Consider the following 19,148-nt stretch of genomic DNA (forward strand, 5'->3'; position numbering starts at 1 on the left):
ACAGATGGCGGTGTAAGTGATGTGAAAGATATAGAAGACAACGCAGTCTGTGGGTGCGCCATTCTGTACGTCGTCTTTCTGCTGTAAGCGTGTGCTGTTCACAACGTGCAAGTGTGCTGTAGACTACATGGTTTATTCCTTAGAACAGAGGATTTTTCTGGTGTTGGAATTCCACCGCCTAGAACACAGTGTTGTTGCAACAAGACGAAGTTTTCAACGGAGGTTTAATGTAACCAAAGGACTGAAAAGCGATAAAATAAAGGATCTGTTTGAAAAATTTCAACGGACTGGGAACGTGACGGACGAACGTGCTGGAAAGGTAGGGCGACCGCGTACGGCAACCACAGAGGGCAACGCGCAGCTAGTGCAGCAGGTGATCCGACAGCGGCCTCGGGTTTCCGTTCGCCGTGTTGCAGCTGCGGTCCAAATGACGCCAACGTCCACGTATCGTCTCGTGCGCCAGAGTTTACACCTCTATCCATACAAAATTCAAACGCGGCAACCCCTCAGCGCCGCTACCATTGCTGCACGAGAGACATTCGCTAACGATATAGTGCACAGGATTGATGACGGCGATATGCATGTGGGCAGCATTTGGTTTACTGACGAAGCTTATCTTTACTTGGACTGCTTCGTCAATAAACAGAACTGGCGCATATGGGGAACCGAAAAGCCCCATGTTGCAGTCCCATCGTCCCTGCATCCTCAAACAGTACTGGTCTGGGCCGCCATTTCTTCCAAAGGAATCATTAGCCCATTTTTCAGATCCGAAACGATTACTGCATCACGCTATCTGGACATTCTTCGTGAATTTGTGGAGGTACAAACTGCCTTAGACGACACTGCGAACACCTCGTGGTTTATGCAAGATGGTGCCCGGCCACATCGCACGGCCGACGTCTTTAATTTCCTGAATGAATATTTCGATGATCGTGTGATTGCTTTGGGCTATCCGAAACATACAGGAGGCGGCGTGGATTGGCCTCCCTATTCGCCAGACATGAACCCCTGTGACTTCTTTCTGTGGGGACACTTGAAAGACCAGGTGTACCGCCAGAATCCAGAAACAATTGAACAGCTGAAGCAGTACATCTCATCTGCATGTGAAGCCATTCCGCCAGACACGTTGTCAAAGGTTTCGGGTAATTTCATTCAGAGACTACGCCATATTATTGCTACGCATGGTGGATATGTGGAAAATATCGTACTATAGAGTTTCCCAGACCGCAGGGCCATCTGTTGTTGAAAATTGTAACTACTGTAATTTCGAAAGTTTGTCTGCCTGAAAATGTATTGTTGTCCCAAGCATATTGCAACAAACGGTGTATTTCTATCGCTGCTCGTTTAGTTTTTATTGCCGTTTCAAATATACCGGTCATTTTTGAATCACCCTGTATGTTTATGTTATGCTCTGCGCAAAATTCTATCAGACGGCTTCCTCTTTCATTTCTTAGCCCCAATCCATATTCACCTACTACGTTTCCTTCTCTCCGTTTTCCTACTGTCGAATTCCAGTCACCCATGACTATTAAATTTTCGTCTCCCTTCACTATCTGAATAATTTCTTTTATATCCTCATCCATTTCATCAATTTCTTCGTCATCTGCAGAGCTAGTTGGCCTATAAACTTGTACTACTGTAGCAGGCGTGGGCTTCGTGTCTATCTTGGCCACAATAATGCGTTCACTATTCTGTTTGTAGTAGCTTACCAGTACTCCTATTTTTTTATTCATTATTAGACCTACTCCTGCATTACCCCTATTTGATTCTGTATTTATAACCCTGTATTCACCTGACCAAACGTCTTGTTCCTCCTGCCACCGAACTTCACTAATTCCCACTATATCTAACTTTAACCTATCCATTTCCCTTTTTAAATTTTCTAACCTACCTGCCCGATTAAGGGATCTGACATTCCACGCTCCGATCCGTAGAACGCCAGTTTTCTTTCTCCTGATAACAATAATAATACTAAAGATAATAATAAATTATTGCCCAAGCTGATGAAAAAGATGACTAAAATACACCTATTTAAAGAGGCAGATAAAACATACCTCATAAGTAATATATAGTAGAGAAAGATTAGTTATAGGACTCAGAAAAGAGGTTAATAACGAAAAGGGACAATTAGGTCACCCTGCCACATTACGGTATACAATTACAACGAAGTGCTTTTAAGATGTGTCCCTCTTGATTGTAAAAATCTATCGTGGCTGAGAACGACCCAAGTCATCACATAAGCATACTGAATGATTGCGGAAATTGTTGGTTGATAAACATTCATACCTGCTCGGAGCAATAGTTGATGATTGACAGTACAGGAAGGGCCTTCTGACATTCAATTACTGCTCGAAGCGGCCTACGCGAAGAGAATTAACCAATTGGAGTAGCAATTAGTGCAGAATTTCCGGCGTGCATCGAAAAGCAAAGCACAGCGGATTACATCTTGTTCAGCGACAAAACGGACGCCCATGGGTGTGTTTCAAAATTGTCGAACTAAACAAACCTCAACAGCTAAATCGCCTTTTTAAAAATTAAATTTATCAGTAGTATTCCCGTTGATGCGCAAGAAAAAGAAAAAAAATTGAATTTCCATAATACTGAAAGTATTACCAGGACCACGAAGCGGTTGGAAAGAAATCAAAAGAAAGACTTGGGATTCGTCGTGTTAATCGAAAAATTCAGTGTAATACAGTACATTTTTCAGGGGCAGTTGCGGTGATTCAGTGGTTTGCTTTGTAGCGTAACACAATTTACACGTGTTTGCTTTTAAACTACCATCGGTCAATCAACTCCTGAATACTGTAACTCCTGAATACTGTTTGACATTCTGTTCTGCTATCTCCATTACTACTGCTACCAATTCATTCCTTGCCCACCCCTTGGTTTTCTTCCTCAGCATTTTCCTTTAGTAACATGTCTCGTCTCTACATAAATGTGAAAATAATTTGGTTATTATGTTTCGAATACTTGTGTCGTTCGCTAGCTTCCTCGAAAACATCTTCGTTGGTTTCTCTTTTTGTCCCACTGGTCCTCACCTGCCTTCTCCGAAGCAGCGTTCCCATCGCCCTTAGGCTCTTTCTGTCTGTCTCCAGCAGTGTCTAACTTTGAAAGCCATACAGGGACTCACTCCAAGTAAACGTCTTAAGATAACAATTTTTTTTCTCTTTTATAGTAAACGTTTCGTTCGCGAATAGTTGTCCTCCTTCACAGAACACAACATTTTCTGTTGCAATACATTCTCTTATTTCCGTCCGACATCTGTCGATTTCTATAATTACGATGCCTAAATAACAGAACTTAACACCTTTTCCTATATTATACCTTTCATCAGATTTGACAGTAGCTGTTATCAGCATAGGAGATTGGGGGGGGGGGGGAACGGAGGGGCGCTTGGCTGATTTGGGAGAGGGGACCAGACAGCGAGGTCATCGGTCCCATCGGATTGGGGAAGGAAGTAGGTCGTGCGCTTTCAAAGGAACCACCCGGGCATTCGTCTGAAACGATTTAGGGAACTCACGGAAAACCTAAATCAGGATGGCCGGACGCGGATTGGAACCGTCGTCCTCCCGAATGCGAGTCCAGTGTGCCAACCACTGCGCCACCTCGCTCGGTGAGTAACTGTTGTTTCCAGCACAAGTAGCACAATCGAATAAAATTATCACAAAAAAGGGAGTTTCCTCTGGGAGTTACATCTACGTCGGCATACCGTGCTTTTACAGTTACACTACCCACCGGATGCTCTGGCAAGTGGAACACGACAAAAGAGATTCAGTTCAGTGACTTGTCGAAAGCTGTTATCAGCACAGGAGATAAGGGGTGCCACTTTGAGTAACTCGACGCTACTTACCAGGCTGTGGTTCATGAGGAGAAAATCTTGAGGAAATGTAAATCAGCCACAGAATTAATAATTACAAATTGACAGAGCTACAAAGTAATTTAAAACACCAGGAAACACATACGTGCAGAAGGACCAAGCTTACCTAATTATCGTCTCTGTCTCGTCTTTTAAACACACACAAAATTATCACACAAATTTTACGCGTTATTAATGAATAACATACTCGCTAAATAAAGTATCTGACTTCAATCTAATCGTCTCAGAATGGTGGCCACCTGTTTAGATGACACACGAGAAGAGCAGGTATGACCTACATTGTCTCGGAATTTTCGCTTACAACTCTCGAATGAATTTTTCTGAACCAGTCCTCCGTACCTCATAATTGTAGGCTCATATCGCTGACTTCAGTCTGATGTAAAATTATGCAACATGTTTCACGCTCAGACATTAAGATGAATTCGGAGCACGGAACTCAGGGAGCCACAGACAAAGGCGGCCAGGCAGGTAGATGGATGCCGCGTCCCATGACTTCCGGAAGGCGTGTCACACAGTTCCTCACCGTCGTCCAGAGTGAAAGAAGTTCGAGTTTACCGTGTACCAGACCAAACTGGTTGCTGGATTCAGTTCTTTCTTGCAGAACTCAACACGTAGCTCTTAACGGAATCAAACTGACAGATACAATGGAAATTTCAGTAGTGCCCAAGAAACTGCGATAGGACTGTTAGTTATTGTTTGCGGTCAATACTGGGCGCTTATACACTACTGGCCAAAAAATTGCTACACCACGAAGATGACGTGCTACAGACACGAAATGTAACCAACAGGAAGAAAATGCTGTGATATGTAAATGATTAGCTTTTCAGAGCATTCACACAAGGTTGGCGACACCTACAACGTGCTGACATGACGAAAGTTTACTAACGATTTCTCATACACAAACAGCAGTTGACCGACGTTGCCTGGTGAAACGTTGTTGTGATGCCTCGTGTAAGGAGGAGAAATGCGTACCATCACGTTTCCGACTTTGATAAAGGTCGGATTGTAGCCTATCGCGATTGCGGTTTATCGTATCGCGACATTGCTGCTCGCGTTGGTCGAGATACAATGACTGTTAGCAGAATATCGAATCGGTCGGTTCAGGAGGGTAATACGGAACGCCGTGCTGGATCCGAACGGCCTCGTATCACTAGCAGTCGAGATGACAGGCATCTTATCCGCATGGCTGTAGCGGATCGTACAGCCATGTTTCGATCCCTGAGTCAACAGATGGGGACGTTTGCAAGACGACAACCATCTGCACGAACAGTTGGACGACGTTTGCAGCAGCACGGACTATCAGCTCGGAGACCATGGCTGCGGTTACCCTTGACGCTGCATCACAGCCAGGAGTGCCTGCAATGGTGTACTTAACAACGAACCTGGGTGCACGAATGGGACAACGCAATTTTTTCCGATGAATCCAGGTTCTGTTTACAGCATCATGATGGTCGCATCCGTGTTTGGTGACATCGCGGTGAACGCACATTGGAAGCGTGTATTCGTCATCGCCATACTGGCGTATCACCCGACGTGATGGTATGGGGTGCCATTGGTTACACGTCTCGGTCACCTATTGTTTGCATTGACGGCACTCTGAACAGTGGACGTTACATTTCAGATGTGTTACGACCCGTGGCTCTACCCTTCATTCGATCCCTGCAAAACCCTACATTTCAGCAAGATAATGCTTGACCGCATGTTGCAGGTCCTGTACGGTCCTTTCCGGATACGGAAAATGTTCGACTGCTGCCCTGGCCAGCACATTCTCCAGATTTGTCACCAACTGAAAACGTCTGGTTAATGGTGGCCGAGCAACTGGCTCGTCACAATACGCCAGTCACTATTCCTGATGAACTGTGGTATCGTGTTGAAGCTGGATGGGCAGCTGTACCTGTACACGCCATCCAAGCTCTGTTTGACTCAATGCCCGGGCGTATCAAGGCCGTTATTACGGCCAGATCTGGTTGTTGTTGGTACTTATTTCTCAGGATCTGTGCACCCAAACTGCGTGGAAATGTAATCACACGTCAGTCCTAGTATAATATATTTGCCCAATGAATACCCGTTTATCATTTGCATTTATTCGTGGTGTAGCAATTTTAATGACCAGTAGTGTAATTAAAGTCTTGCAACTCACAGACGAACAGCGTGGGATGTGATTGTCTAATGGCACGAAGCTTGTTAGACATGCTAATGCGTTAACGCGAAATTGATATAGGCTGGGAAGAACATAGTACTAATTTTGGCCGCCAGGTACGAATCCAGTGATGTGAGTGAGAGCAAGACGTATATAAATGTATCCATGTTTAGTGAACTAGAAATGGTACGTGGGCGGAAAAAAGTGAGACAAGTGAGAAAGGAATAATGTTGATTTTATTATTAACCGCCGTTTACACTGTTCAGTATGAGAACCGTAGACGTCAACGAAATGCTACATCCGTCAAAAGTCGTGATCAACAGTTGCTCGCAGCAGGTCCGGTGGATTAGGGGCAACGTGTCCCTGTGTTCTGGCTTTCCGATCAGGTTGAGACAGAACGTGTCCTTCGTAAACGCGTTCTTTTATGTATCACCAGACCCAAAAATCACATGGATTCAGATCAGGTGATCTTACACACCACGCATCTGGTAAACCTCTGGAGACAATACGTTCGTCGAAAGTTGCATTGCCGGCCGGGGTGGCCGAGCGGTTCTAGACGCTACAGTCTGGAACGGCGTGATCGCTACGGTCGCAGGTTCGAATCCTGCCTCGGGCATGGATGTGTGTGATGTCATAAGGTTAGTTAGGTTTAAGTAGTTCTAAATTATAGGGGACTGATGACCTCAGATGTAAAGTCCCATAGTGCTCAGAGCCATTTGAACCATTTTTTAAAGTTGCATTGAGCCGATCTTTCACTGAGCGAGCGACATGAGGCGTTGCCCGATCTTGCACGGAAACAGTACTTTCCACATAGTTGTGCTCCGCAAAAGCAGGGACCACATGCTGTGATCTACAACGAGGTCTCTGTATCGTGTGGACGTCACTCTACGCCTGATATGTCCTCTGGGTGTCTCCTCTCCAAAAAAAGAACGTACTGACAGTAAAGGGTGCTTGTGAATCCATACCACACAGCCGCAGTGGAATGTCTCTTCGTACACAGCACGCGGTTTAACAGTATAAAAAATTCGACAGCTCTGTATATTTACTGCGCCCTGTAGTGTAAAATGTGCCTCGTCGCTCCACAGAATATTGCCCGGCCACGTGTCATCAACTTACGTCTATACCTACATCTACGTGATTACTCTCCTGTTCACAATAAAGTGCCTAGCAGAGGGTTCAATGAACCATCTTCGAGCTGTCTCTCTACCGTTCCACTCTCGAACGGCGGGCGGGAAAAACGAGCACTTAAATTTTTCTGTGCAAGCCCTGATTTCTCTTATTTTATCGTGATGATCATTTCTCCCTATGTACACTCCTGGAAATGGAAAAAAGAACACATTGACACCGGTGTGTCAGAGCCACCATACTTGCTCCGGACACTGCGAGAGGGCTGTACAAGCAATGATCACACGCACGGCACAGCGGACACACCAGGAACCGCGGTGTTGGCCGTCGAATGGCGCTAGCTGCGCAGCATTTGTGCACCGCCGCCGTCAGTGTCAGCCAGTTTGCCGTGGCATACGGAGCTCCATCGCAGTCTTTAACACTGGTAGCATGCCGCGACAGCGTGGACGTGAACCGTATGTGCAGTTGACGGACTTTGAGCGAGGGCGTATAGTGGGCATGCGGGAGGCCGGGTGGACGTACCGCCGAATTGCTCAACACGTGGGGCGTGAGGTCTCCACAGTACATCGATGTTGTCGCCAGTGGTCGGCGGAAGGTGCACGTGCCCGTCGACCTGGGACCGGACCGCAGCGACGCACGGATGCACGCCAAGACCGTAGGATCCTACGCAGTGCCGTAGGGGACCGCACCGCCACTTCCAATCAAATTAGGGACACTGTTGCTCCTGGGGTATCGGCGAGGACCATTCGCAACCGTATCCATGAAGCTGGGCTACGGTCCCGCACACCGTTAGGCCGTCTTCCGCTCACGCCCCAACATCGTGCAGCCCGCCTCCAGTGGTGTCGCGACAGGCGTGAATGGAGGGACGAATGGAGACGTGTCGTCTTCAGCGATGAGAGTCGCTTCTGCCTTGGTGCCAATGATGGTCGTATGCGTGTTTGGCGCCGTGCAGGTGAACGCCACAATCAGGACTGCATACGACCGAGGCACACAGGGCCAACACCCGGCATCATGGTGTGGGGAGCGATCTCCTACACTGGTCGTACACCACTGGTGATCGTCGAGGGGACACTGAATAGTGCACGGTACCTCCAAACCGTCATCGAACCCATCGTTCTACCATTCCTAGACCGGCAAGGGAACTTGCTGTTCCAACAGGACAATGCACGTCCGCATGTATCCCGTGCCACCCAACGTGCTCTAGAAGGTGTAAGTCAACTACCCTGGCCAGCAAGATCTCCGGATCTGTCCCCCATTGAGCATGTTTGGGACTGGATGAAGCGTCGTCTCACGCGGTCTGCACGTCCAGCACGAACGCTGGTCCAACTGAGGCGCCAGGTGGAAATGGCATGGCAAGCCGTTCCACAGGACTACATCCAGCATCTCTACGATCGTCTCCATGGGAGAATAGCAGCCTGCATTGCTGCGAAAGGTGGATATACACTGTACTAGTGCCGACATTGTGCATGCTCTGTTGCCTGTGTCTATGTGCCTGTGGTTCTGTCAGTGTGATCATGTGATGTATCTGACCCCAGGAATGTGTCAATAAAGTTTCCCCTTCCTGGGACAATGAATTCACGGTGTTCTTATTTCAATTTCCAGGAGTGTAGGTGGGTGCCAACAGAATGTTTTCGCAATCGGAGGAGAACACTGGTGATTCAAATTTCATGAGAAGATCCCGTCGCAACGAAAAACGCCTTTGTTTTAATGATTGCCACTCCAATTCACATATCATGTCTGTGGCATTATGTACTATTTCGCTGTAATACAAAACGAGCTGCCCTTCTTTGAACTCTTTCGATGTCATCCGTCAGTCCCACCTGATGCGGATCCCACACCGCACAGCAATACTCCAGAATAAAGCGAACAAGCGTGGTGTAAACCGTTTGTTACGTAGACCCGTTGCAGCTTCCAAGTGTTCTGCCAATGAATCGCAGTCTTTGGACTGCTCTACCCACAATATTATATATCTGATCGTTCCAATTTAGGTCATTTGTACTTGTAATCCCTAAGTATTTACTTGAATTTACAGCCTTCACATTCGTGTGACTTATCGCGTAATCGAAATTTAACCGATTTCTTTTAGTACTAATGTGAATAACTTCACACTTTGCCTTATTCAGGGTCAATTGCCACTTTTCGCACCATACAGATATCTTATCTAAATCATTTTGCAACTCGTTTTGATCATCTGATGACTTTACAAGACGGTAAATGACAGCACCATCTGCAAACAATCTAAGACGGCTACTCAGATTGTCTCCTATGTCGTTAATAAAGATCAGGAACAATAGAGGGCCTATAAAACTTCCTTGGGGAACGCCGGATAGTACTTCTGTTTTACTCGATGACTTTCCGTCTATTACTACGAACTGTGACCTTTCTGACAGGACATCACGAATCCAGTCGCACAACTGAGGCGATATTCCATAGGCACACAATTTGGTTGGAAGACGCTTGTGAGGAACGGTGTCGAAAGCCTTCTGAAAATCTAAAAATATGGAGTTAATTTGACATCCCCTGTCGACAGCACTTATTACTTCATGAGTATAAAGAGGTAGTTGTGTTTCACAAGAACGATATTTTCTGAAACCTTGCTGACTGTGTATCGATAAATCGTTTTCTTCGAGGTACTTCATAATGTTCGAATACATTATATGTTCCAAAACCCTACTACAAGTCGACGTTAGTGATATAGGCCTATTTCAGCCGTCTTTATTCACAAAGATACATGTGAATAATACAAGTAAACAAACACTCTGAAAGGTGGCTACACTGAGCCACAGCGCCAAAAACCGCGCCAGAGAGAGTATTGCTCCGCCGCCTCCACTGGCAGTGCTTTATGAGACGTAGTGGCAGGCAGTTCTTGTCGAGAGTTCTTGCCGAGCGGTTGTGGTGGACACTGCTTGTAGCGGAAGTTGAGATGAGATAGTGCAGAGTGTTGTTCCATGTTTTATGCAGTGGTTTGATGGGAGAGATAGCAGATGTTGATCCAATGGAGATATTGTAATGATCTGAGTGCTTTTCGTCAATATAAATTAAGGTAACTAACTACTGTTCTTTATTTTCTTATTATTGTGTGTCCTGAATAATGTGCCATTACAGGTTCAGTCAACAAAGCATCTGGCTTGTGTTCTTGTATTAGAGTGTAATTCTGCTTTCCTTACGCAATTGTAGTATTTGTAATTTTCTTTTGTCACGTCAGTATAATTGCTATTTAAAAAATTCTTGTCTTGTTGAAGAAGAACTGTGCCAGATGTGCGTTGAGTCATACTACCACATACAGAACAGCTACACCTGTGCTTGGTTGGTTTCGTAGGTTTTATAGTTGCTGGGGACTTAATTAATTAATTGTGTTAACGAAAATTTTCATTTCATTCTTGTTGTCATTCTATGCAGTCAGATAGCGTAACAATTAGTTGTCAGGGCCAGCCGTTTACGAGGCATGCGTAATCGGACAGACAGAAAATTAAAAAGTATTCATATTACATTTTATTAAGCCCCCATGCACGTGGCGACCCTGCCAGGATCGTCCCTTGGAATTCTTCTGATTGCAAAAATAGTAGACAGTAGTATTGTTGTAGTAATCTGTAGTTCAGTAATTGTAGTCTATTTTGCATGTGTAGATTGGTAATTGTCATTCTTCTATTGTTCGTTAATCGTGTTTGAAGGAAGCATTTCGTGTGATTGATATTGTTGGTGATAAAGTGTCATTGTGTATAAATTTTCGTACAGTGACGAATTTTGTATGTTTTGTAAATGATTACGCGATCGATGAAAAAGGCAAAAATGATGGATAGTGAGAATGACGAAATTGTTAACATGGCGAACTCGCCAACAGAGGAAAACAGTATCATGAATAATGAAGTGGAAAACAATTTAATCAGTCGAGAAAATAGTCCGGAACCATTTCAAAATTTTTCTCAACCAGAAAATTCACAGAATATGAGGTTAACGATAGAGGATTCTGAAGGAGTATCGAACAGAGATAGCCTTACAGCTATGCAGAAGGAAGTTAGTTTTGTGGGAAATGTTAGGGGCGAAAAGAATTTCGAACAACTTAACACAGAGCAGTTGATGAGTGCAATATTAAATTTGGGATCTGAATTAAAAACAGTGGCAAAACGGTTAGACTCACAGATGGGAACTTTGCGATCTGAATTTAAAACAGATAGGGAAACAATGGAAACACGGTTAGACTCACTTGGATCACAGATGGGAACAATGGAAACACGGTTTGGATCTGAACTAAAAACAGAGATGGGAACTTTGGAAACACGGTTAGATTCACGAATAGGGACATGTTTCAAAAATATGAAAGATGAATTAAAGAAAGAAATCAGAGAAGAAGTACAACCGATTTTGAATTCTCACAATAATAGATTAATTGCAGTAGAGATTAGACAAAGGGAACAGGATAGAGAACAGGAGGAAAGAGATCGCGTGATAGTACAGAAATTTTCAGAGTTAAATTTACAACGTGCAAAAGACAAGGAGGAAATATTTGAGAGAATCGAGGAATCCGTACCAAATGACAGATTAAATAACCTAACACAACAGTATGAACAGTTAACTACTAAATGCGTTAATACTGAAACGCGAGTCGCGACACTTACGGAAGACGTAAATAAACAGAAAGAACAAATTGGTGACTTATCGGAAAGAGTGGAGGAGATTTCAGATAAATTGACAAATCTTAGTTTAAATGGGGACAGAGATTCAGATGACACAGCTCCATTGCCATTTTCAGAGACCGAAGAGTACCAGAACATAAATAAGCATGTTGAAAATCAGGGAAAATTTAATGAACGCGTGAAAAGGGAAGTTGAGGCATTACGAAAGCAAGTGAAACAAATTGAAGGCGAAATTGTAGGTAAAGACCGTAGAAGAAATTCAGAATCACAGATAGCAGAGGGGTTTGAAGAAAATAATTTGTTTCATTTACGGGATGCAACAAGAGATCGCCAGGCGCGCGAACTTGACAATAATCGACCTTGGGACTGGGACAGACGCGGTAGGTCTTTGTCGCCACGAGGCGAAAACTTTGACTATAAACACTTTTTGACTGTTCGGAAATTTAAGATCTTCCGCAATTCTAAGAATGACATACATCCATGTTCATGGTTAGATCAATTTATGTACGCACTTCCACCAAATTTGCCACTAAGTCACAAACTGAAATTTATGTGCAGCTATTAACGTCCTCAGGGGATTCACTACTCTTAAGTGAATATGTGCCGTAGCGAGCATAGGGCCCCGAGCTGTAGTGGTGCTATTTCTCTTTTAGTTTTCTGTACCGCTGCCTACTCTTTTACTATTCTTTGCATCTGTCAAAACAATTCTTCGACTATCAATCTATCTAGACAGTAGTAAAAAATAACCAGATATGACTATTTTACCCAAAAGTGATTTCGTAAATTACCGTTTGGACTTACTGTATCTTCTGCAGCATTCATTTGTAGTTTAAACGAAATTTTACCTGTTTATCTTCGTGACAATATTACTTCATATGTTGACGATATTCTTATTGCTAAACGTTCTTGGAGTGAGCACAACAAAATTTTGGATTCATTGTTACGTATCTTTGCAAGAGTTGGCATTATGGTGAACTTAGAAAAATCTGAATTTGGTCGTTCTCAGGTGAAATTTCTCGGTCACATTATTTCTACAGAAGGTATTCTTCCTGATCCAGAAAAATTAGACGCTATTCGTAATTATGCTGTTCCTACCACAAAACGTGATGTTCGTAGTTTCCTTGGTGTCTGTAATTTTCTTCGACGCTTTGTTAGATTGGACGATTTGGCCACACCTCGTTTTTGCGATCTATCTGGAAAGTTCTTTTTAAACGAAAATCGGTCGACAACTCTGTTTGGTTAGTTTGTATTCCTGATTAGTGGGTTAATAAGCTGATTTGGTATACGCATTTCAGTTATGCACACTTTGGTCCCAGAAAATGCTTTCATAAATTACGAGAAAATTGCTACTTCAATAATATGGAAAAACGTATTCGATTTGTTCTTGCCAAATGCAATTTATGTCAAAAGGCTAAACCGCCGACAGTTTCTCACAGAGCACCGTTGTTTCCTATCATTCCAGCAAAATTAAAGGACATGGCTGCAGTTGATTTGTTCGGTCCTGTGGTTCGATCTACTAATGGTTTTGCGTACATTTTCGTAGCAGTGGAGTTGACATCAAAATATGTGTGTTTTACACCGTTACGCAAAGCAACAGCTCGTTCAGTATCTAATGCTTTCATTAACCATTTTCTTAAAGAAGTGGGTCATGTTGATAAGGTTATATCAGATAATGGATCACAGTTTCGTTCTAAAATTTGGCTTCGTACTCTACGGCGTCGTAAAATTAAACCAATTTTCATTTCACTTTTTCACCCTCAATCTAACGCTTCAGAGAGATGGATGAAGGAAATCAATTAATTGTGTCGTCTTTATTGTCATCAGAATCACAGAACGTGGGATCAGTATCTTCATATTTTTCAAAACATTCTGAATGAACTTCCTAACGACTCAACTTCTTTACCGCCTATACTGATATTAAAAAACAAAGCACCGACAAATCGGAATTCTGAAATTGTCAACCTGGCTCTACGAAATATTGCATCTGCGGCTGCTAGAAGAGTGAAATCAGCAAAGCGTCCTGGTCGTTTAAAAATCTTGTCAGTTGGTCAGAAAGTGTTAATTAAGGCTCATCGTTTGTCTCACAAAGGAAAAGGCTTGTGTCGGAAATTTTTTCTGCTTTATAACGGTCCATATAGAATTCGCAAAATTATTCATGATAACACTGTCGAAGTAGAAACTCTTAAATCACGACGCTCTAAGGGAATACATCATATATCTAACGTTAAAATTTTTGTGGAATGATATACCTTCGAAAAGTTTTTGTAGAATGACATACTTGTGAGAAACTAACAGCTACATGTAAACATGCGGAGAGTACAAGGATACCGCGCTGTGTTTTGGCGGCGGCACATACTCAAAGCAACAGTCAAGTCTGCGCGCTGCACAGGGCAGTCGTTGACCGCAAACAATCACTTCCTACGTCACGCGCCTACAGCTGATCGAGCGCGCAGTGCGAATGCACTGACAGCCGTAAATAAATACACAGTCTAATTTCTCCGAATAAAATCAGTATAAAGCTATAGTGACTTGATAAATTCTGTTATTAACATTCAGTATTTTTCAGGATACGGTTCTATAAGGTATTTAAGAACTTCAGGTAAATTCTGTGCGTGTCCGACGTTAAGACGACTTGCTATCGAGAAAATTTCAGGAAACATGTCATTCCGAAGAAGAAAGTAATAAACTAAAAGGGTAACTATTAATTGAGTTTATTTTTCAGGTAACATATTTCCACTTAGGTACGTACTTTAGACGTAATTTGCTGCTCGCGATTACTTGATTCGTACTTTGTGCTAATTACATGTTCTATGAAATTACTTGTGAAGAAGCGACGTGCTTGCGTACGTTAACTGATTTTGGCAATTTTTATTAATGTACTGGATTGTAACTTGTGTATACTATGCATCGCTTGGCTGCACTGCTTTTTCACTGATGTCATATTTTTAATTATGTGACTGCTGTGCTTATTTATTTAAAATATAATTGTCACCTGATTAATTGTGCTGATGTGGTTAGGTATGTAAGTTATACTTTGTGATTTATCTGCTTGCGCCTTCATGTTTATTTATTAGCTTACATATGAACATTTATTTGCTTACGGTTATACGATGCTGATGACCTGTTTATTACGTAAGATATGTTTGCTGCTATGCGTATGGATTGCATATTTATACATTTCTGTTTGTTGTCACAACTACTCTTATATAGCAATGCTGATGTACAGTGTACGAACATAGAGTTTAGGTTACACTATGGTACTAGTTACAGATTGTTCGCTTGGCGAAGCCTCGTTATAGAAATTGTGCTGCATCCACTTGTTGACATTCTGTTCACTACTGGTATATTTACTCGCTATTGCTTGCTTTGCTTACGCTCAGTGCCTTATATTTTTAAGATAAGAAAATGAACTGCTATAATTCGACGACCGACATTAGTACAAGAAACTTCATAGAAGTCACATGAGCTGGAGGTTTTATGAAAGCTGTATAAATGTATGCCAATAGGAAGGAAGCTAACGACATGACATACCAACACAGTTGTTACACTGCATTTTTCGTGAGCAATTGAAATAGGAAGTGACACTTGACACAAGAAATACTCCACATGTTTGCTTCCATTTGCCATAATTCTTGAAGTGGTGTACACACTGTGAAATATTAGGATCATTCACACTCCGTAATCGTACTTAATTACTGAGAGTTATTCGAACTAAGTCTGTTAGAGGTCATGTATGCATTCTTTGTTTATAATTCATAATGAGTAGAAGATTTTGGTCAGATGGATTACACAGAGGTTGTGTGTTGACAGTGTGTCTTCGGATTGTATGGGATGAGGAGGTTTGTATTAGGATTTTATCTGTACTTATTCGAGGAGACTGACTTGAGGAAAGAGTTGTTATGGAAGTGAAATGATATTGGTGCTAAGGTTTATATGTCGACGTATTGAAGAGGTATTATTGAGGTATTGAGATTATATGAAGTTGATTGGAGCTTTGTGGATAAAAGGTAAAGTAAGTGAGGTGCATATTTTTTTTTTGTTGTTGGTCTATATGGAACAAGGAGGATGAAGATAGCAGACTAGAACACTAAAATGGAAGGAAGATTGTCTACACACACTTTGTTAAATCACTAAGCAGTATGTACTTTTTTTTTTTTTTTGGAGAGAGGAAGTTGCATATCTTGGCACACTGACAGTTGTTCAGTAACAGTACATTTTGATCTGGCTTGGCAAACATTGGTCTTGACATGATGACTATGACGTTGACTTAACTATTTTGACTGTTATACATTGCTGTCACTACTACTTGATACACATGATGAACATGAAATTCGACAGAAGTGGATTCAGACAGTTAACACTATACAATTACACAGTAGTACTTAATGTGGATGAAAGATGAGTGAGTGTGTTTTGTGTGTTTTCCTTTCCTAATCCTACCCACCTATCTCCTAAATATTATTTTATTTGTTTGTAGTGGCTTGCACTGACACCCAAAAATATTAACTGATGTTTGTGTATTTGTAATAGTAATATAACAATTATCTGATATCATTTGTGTGTTTGTTATGATTTGTATGTTTAGTGTAAAAGCATTGTAAAAGCATTTGTAAGTGTATTCAAACTATTGTTCATGCTTGAACTGTCTGAGTAGGGATGAAATTATGGACTGTTACTTGTACTGTTTCTACATGATTGGTGCCACTAGGACATGTTTAATTTGTGCTTAGGAACAGTGTAATCAGTGATAGTTGTTTAATGTCATTTGTTGGGGTCTGCATCTACTCCACAATGCTGGGTGCCACTGATGGAACTGCTTCTACTGACATAATGTCACTTGATGGTGTCTGCACCTACTCAACATTCCTGGGTGCCACTGATGGACTGCTTCTACTGAAATGAAGTCACTTCTTGGTGTCTGCACCTGCTCAACATTGCTGGGTGCCACTGATGGACTGATTCTACTGAGATGATGTCACCTGTTGCTGTTTGCACCTGTTCCACAATGCTGGGTGCCACTGATGAACTGCTTCTACTGAAATGATGTCACTTGTTGCTGTCAGCACCTATTCAACAGTGCTGGGTGCTACTGCTGGAACTGTGAACTACTTGTTGTGAATATTTGTATTAACTGATTTTTTGTGTATTACTGTTTGTGAAAGTTATAAGACTATTACCTGCTCATATTCGTCATTGCTGACGTTATCGATTGAATTGTTTAACCACATGATATTTCTGTAAACTATTATGTAAAGTCACATGTATGAAAGAAATTGTATTGCTTAGTGTATTTTATATATTAGGCTATTGAAAGGTCAGTGCAAAGCCAAAATTTTATCTAGTTATATGATATTTACGTATTAATATTATCTTTTATTTTTGTCTGTATTTTTTTTGACGTATTTGGTGGTATTTTCACCACCAATGCTGGCAAAAATACCATCAAATTCTAGCCCGTGGAGGAAGGGCATATGAAAGGTGGCTACACTGAGCCACAGCGCCAAAAACCGCGCCAGAGAGAGTATTGCTCCGCCGCCTCCACTGGCAGTGCTTTATGAGACGTAGTGGCAGGCAGTTCTTGTCGAGAGTTCTTGCCGAGCGGTTGTGGTGGACACTGCTTGTAGCGGAAGTTGAGATGAGATAGTGCAGAGTGTTGTTCCATGTTTTATGCAGTGGTTTGATGGGAGAGATAGCAGATGTTGATCCAATGGAGATATTGTAATGATCTGAGTGCTTTTCGTCAATATAAATTAAGGTAACTAACTACTGTTCTTTATTTTCTTATTATTGTGTGTCCTGAATAATGTGCCATTACAGGTTCAGTCAACAAAGCATCTGGCTTGTGTTCTTGTATTAGAGTGTAATTCTGCTTTCCTTACGCAATTGTAGTATTTGTAATTTTCTTTTGTCACGTCAGTATAATTGCTATTTAAAAAATTCTTGTCTTGTTGAAGAAGAACTGTGCCAGATGTGCGTTGAGTCATACTACCACATACAGAACAGCTACACCTGTGCTTGGTTGGTTTCGTAGGTTTTATAGTTGCTGGGGACTTAATTAATTAATTGTGTTAACGAAAATTTTCATTTCATTCTTGTTGTCATTCTATGCAGTCAGATAGCGTAACAATTAGTTGTCAGGGCCAGCCGTTTACGAGGCATGCGTAATCGGACAGACAGAAAATTAAAAAGTATTCATATTACATTTTATTAAGCCCCCATGCAACTCTTACGAGCTAGGGCGCCATACTCCCCGAGAGAAGCTCACAGGGGCGCCGGTTACCGCTGTTGGTGTAACCGCTACGACATTATATTATTCACAAGTACAAACAATTAAATTACAAGTTAAGAATAAAAAGACAGCGGATTACTCCTACTTCCCTTTATGGGTACTAGTGTGACTTGAGCAATTTTCCAGTCTTTAGATACGGATCTTTCTGTGAGCGAGTGGTTGTGTATAACTGCTAAATATGGAGCTATTTTATCAGCATACTCTGAGAGGAACCTGACTGGTATACAACACGGACCGGAGGCCTTGCCTTTATTAAGTGTTGTAAGCTGCTTCGTTACAACGAGGATATCTGCTTGTATGTTTCTCTTGGCAGTTGTTCTTGATTGGAATTCAGGAATATCTACTTTGTCTTCTTTGGTGAACTTAGATCCGAGTAATAAACCGAAGAGCAAAGTCGGAACGTTGCTGCCGATTATGAGGTTTCAGTTGCTACACCGTCTGGATCTTGTAGTGGTAGCAGTGTAAAATAGACCACACACTCTTCTGCGCTGTTGAACATGAGGAGGACCATTCCCGCGACATTGGACGAACACTAACACACTAGCCAGGTCACGAGCTGCATTGTCCGTTGGAGCAACAGCAATCTCGTCAGTAACTTCCACCGGGATAAGACTTCTTCCTCTTCCAGGTGCCACAGCAGGCCCAACCTATTTTTGAATATCATCATCATCGTCATCACCATCGTCATCATCATCGACCTCATCATATTTGATGACACCGGACTCTTCCTCAGACTTTTCAGCTGGCGATATTCTCTCAATGCAGTACCGGTACTGTAATTGCTGCCCTTCACTTGAAACAGTTTCATTAATAGCGCACCGTTTCTGTATCAATCAATATCACACTAACGCATTTGCTTATCTACCAAATTTCGCTGCCATACGATAATTACAGCCGACACTGGACCTCTGTCGAGTAGCAGCACTTTAATTATAAGCACCCAGTATTCAGTAAATGACGTCACGGATAATGTTGATGGCTACGGGAAGGTTGCAGCGACAGAGGACAGAAGAAATATCTGTGGAGCATCGATGACTGACGCAGAGACTGTCAATTCACGCTAGTGGTAGGTAAATATAACAT

Source organism: Schistocerca cancellata, chromosome 10 (assembly GCF_023864275.1).
Source record: "Schistocerca cancellata isolate TAMUIC-IGC-003103 chromosome 10, iqSchCanc2.1, whole genome shotgun sequence".
Lineage (NCBI taxonomy): Eukaryota > Metazoa > Arthropoda > Insecta > Orthoptera > Acrididae > Schistocerca > Schistocerca cancellata.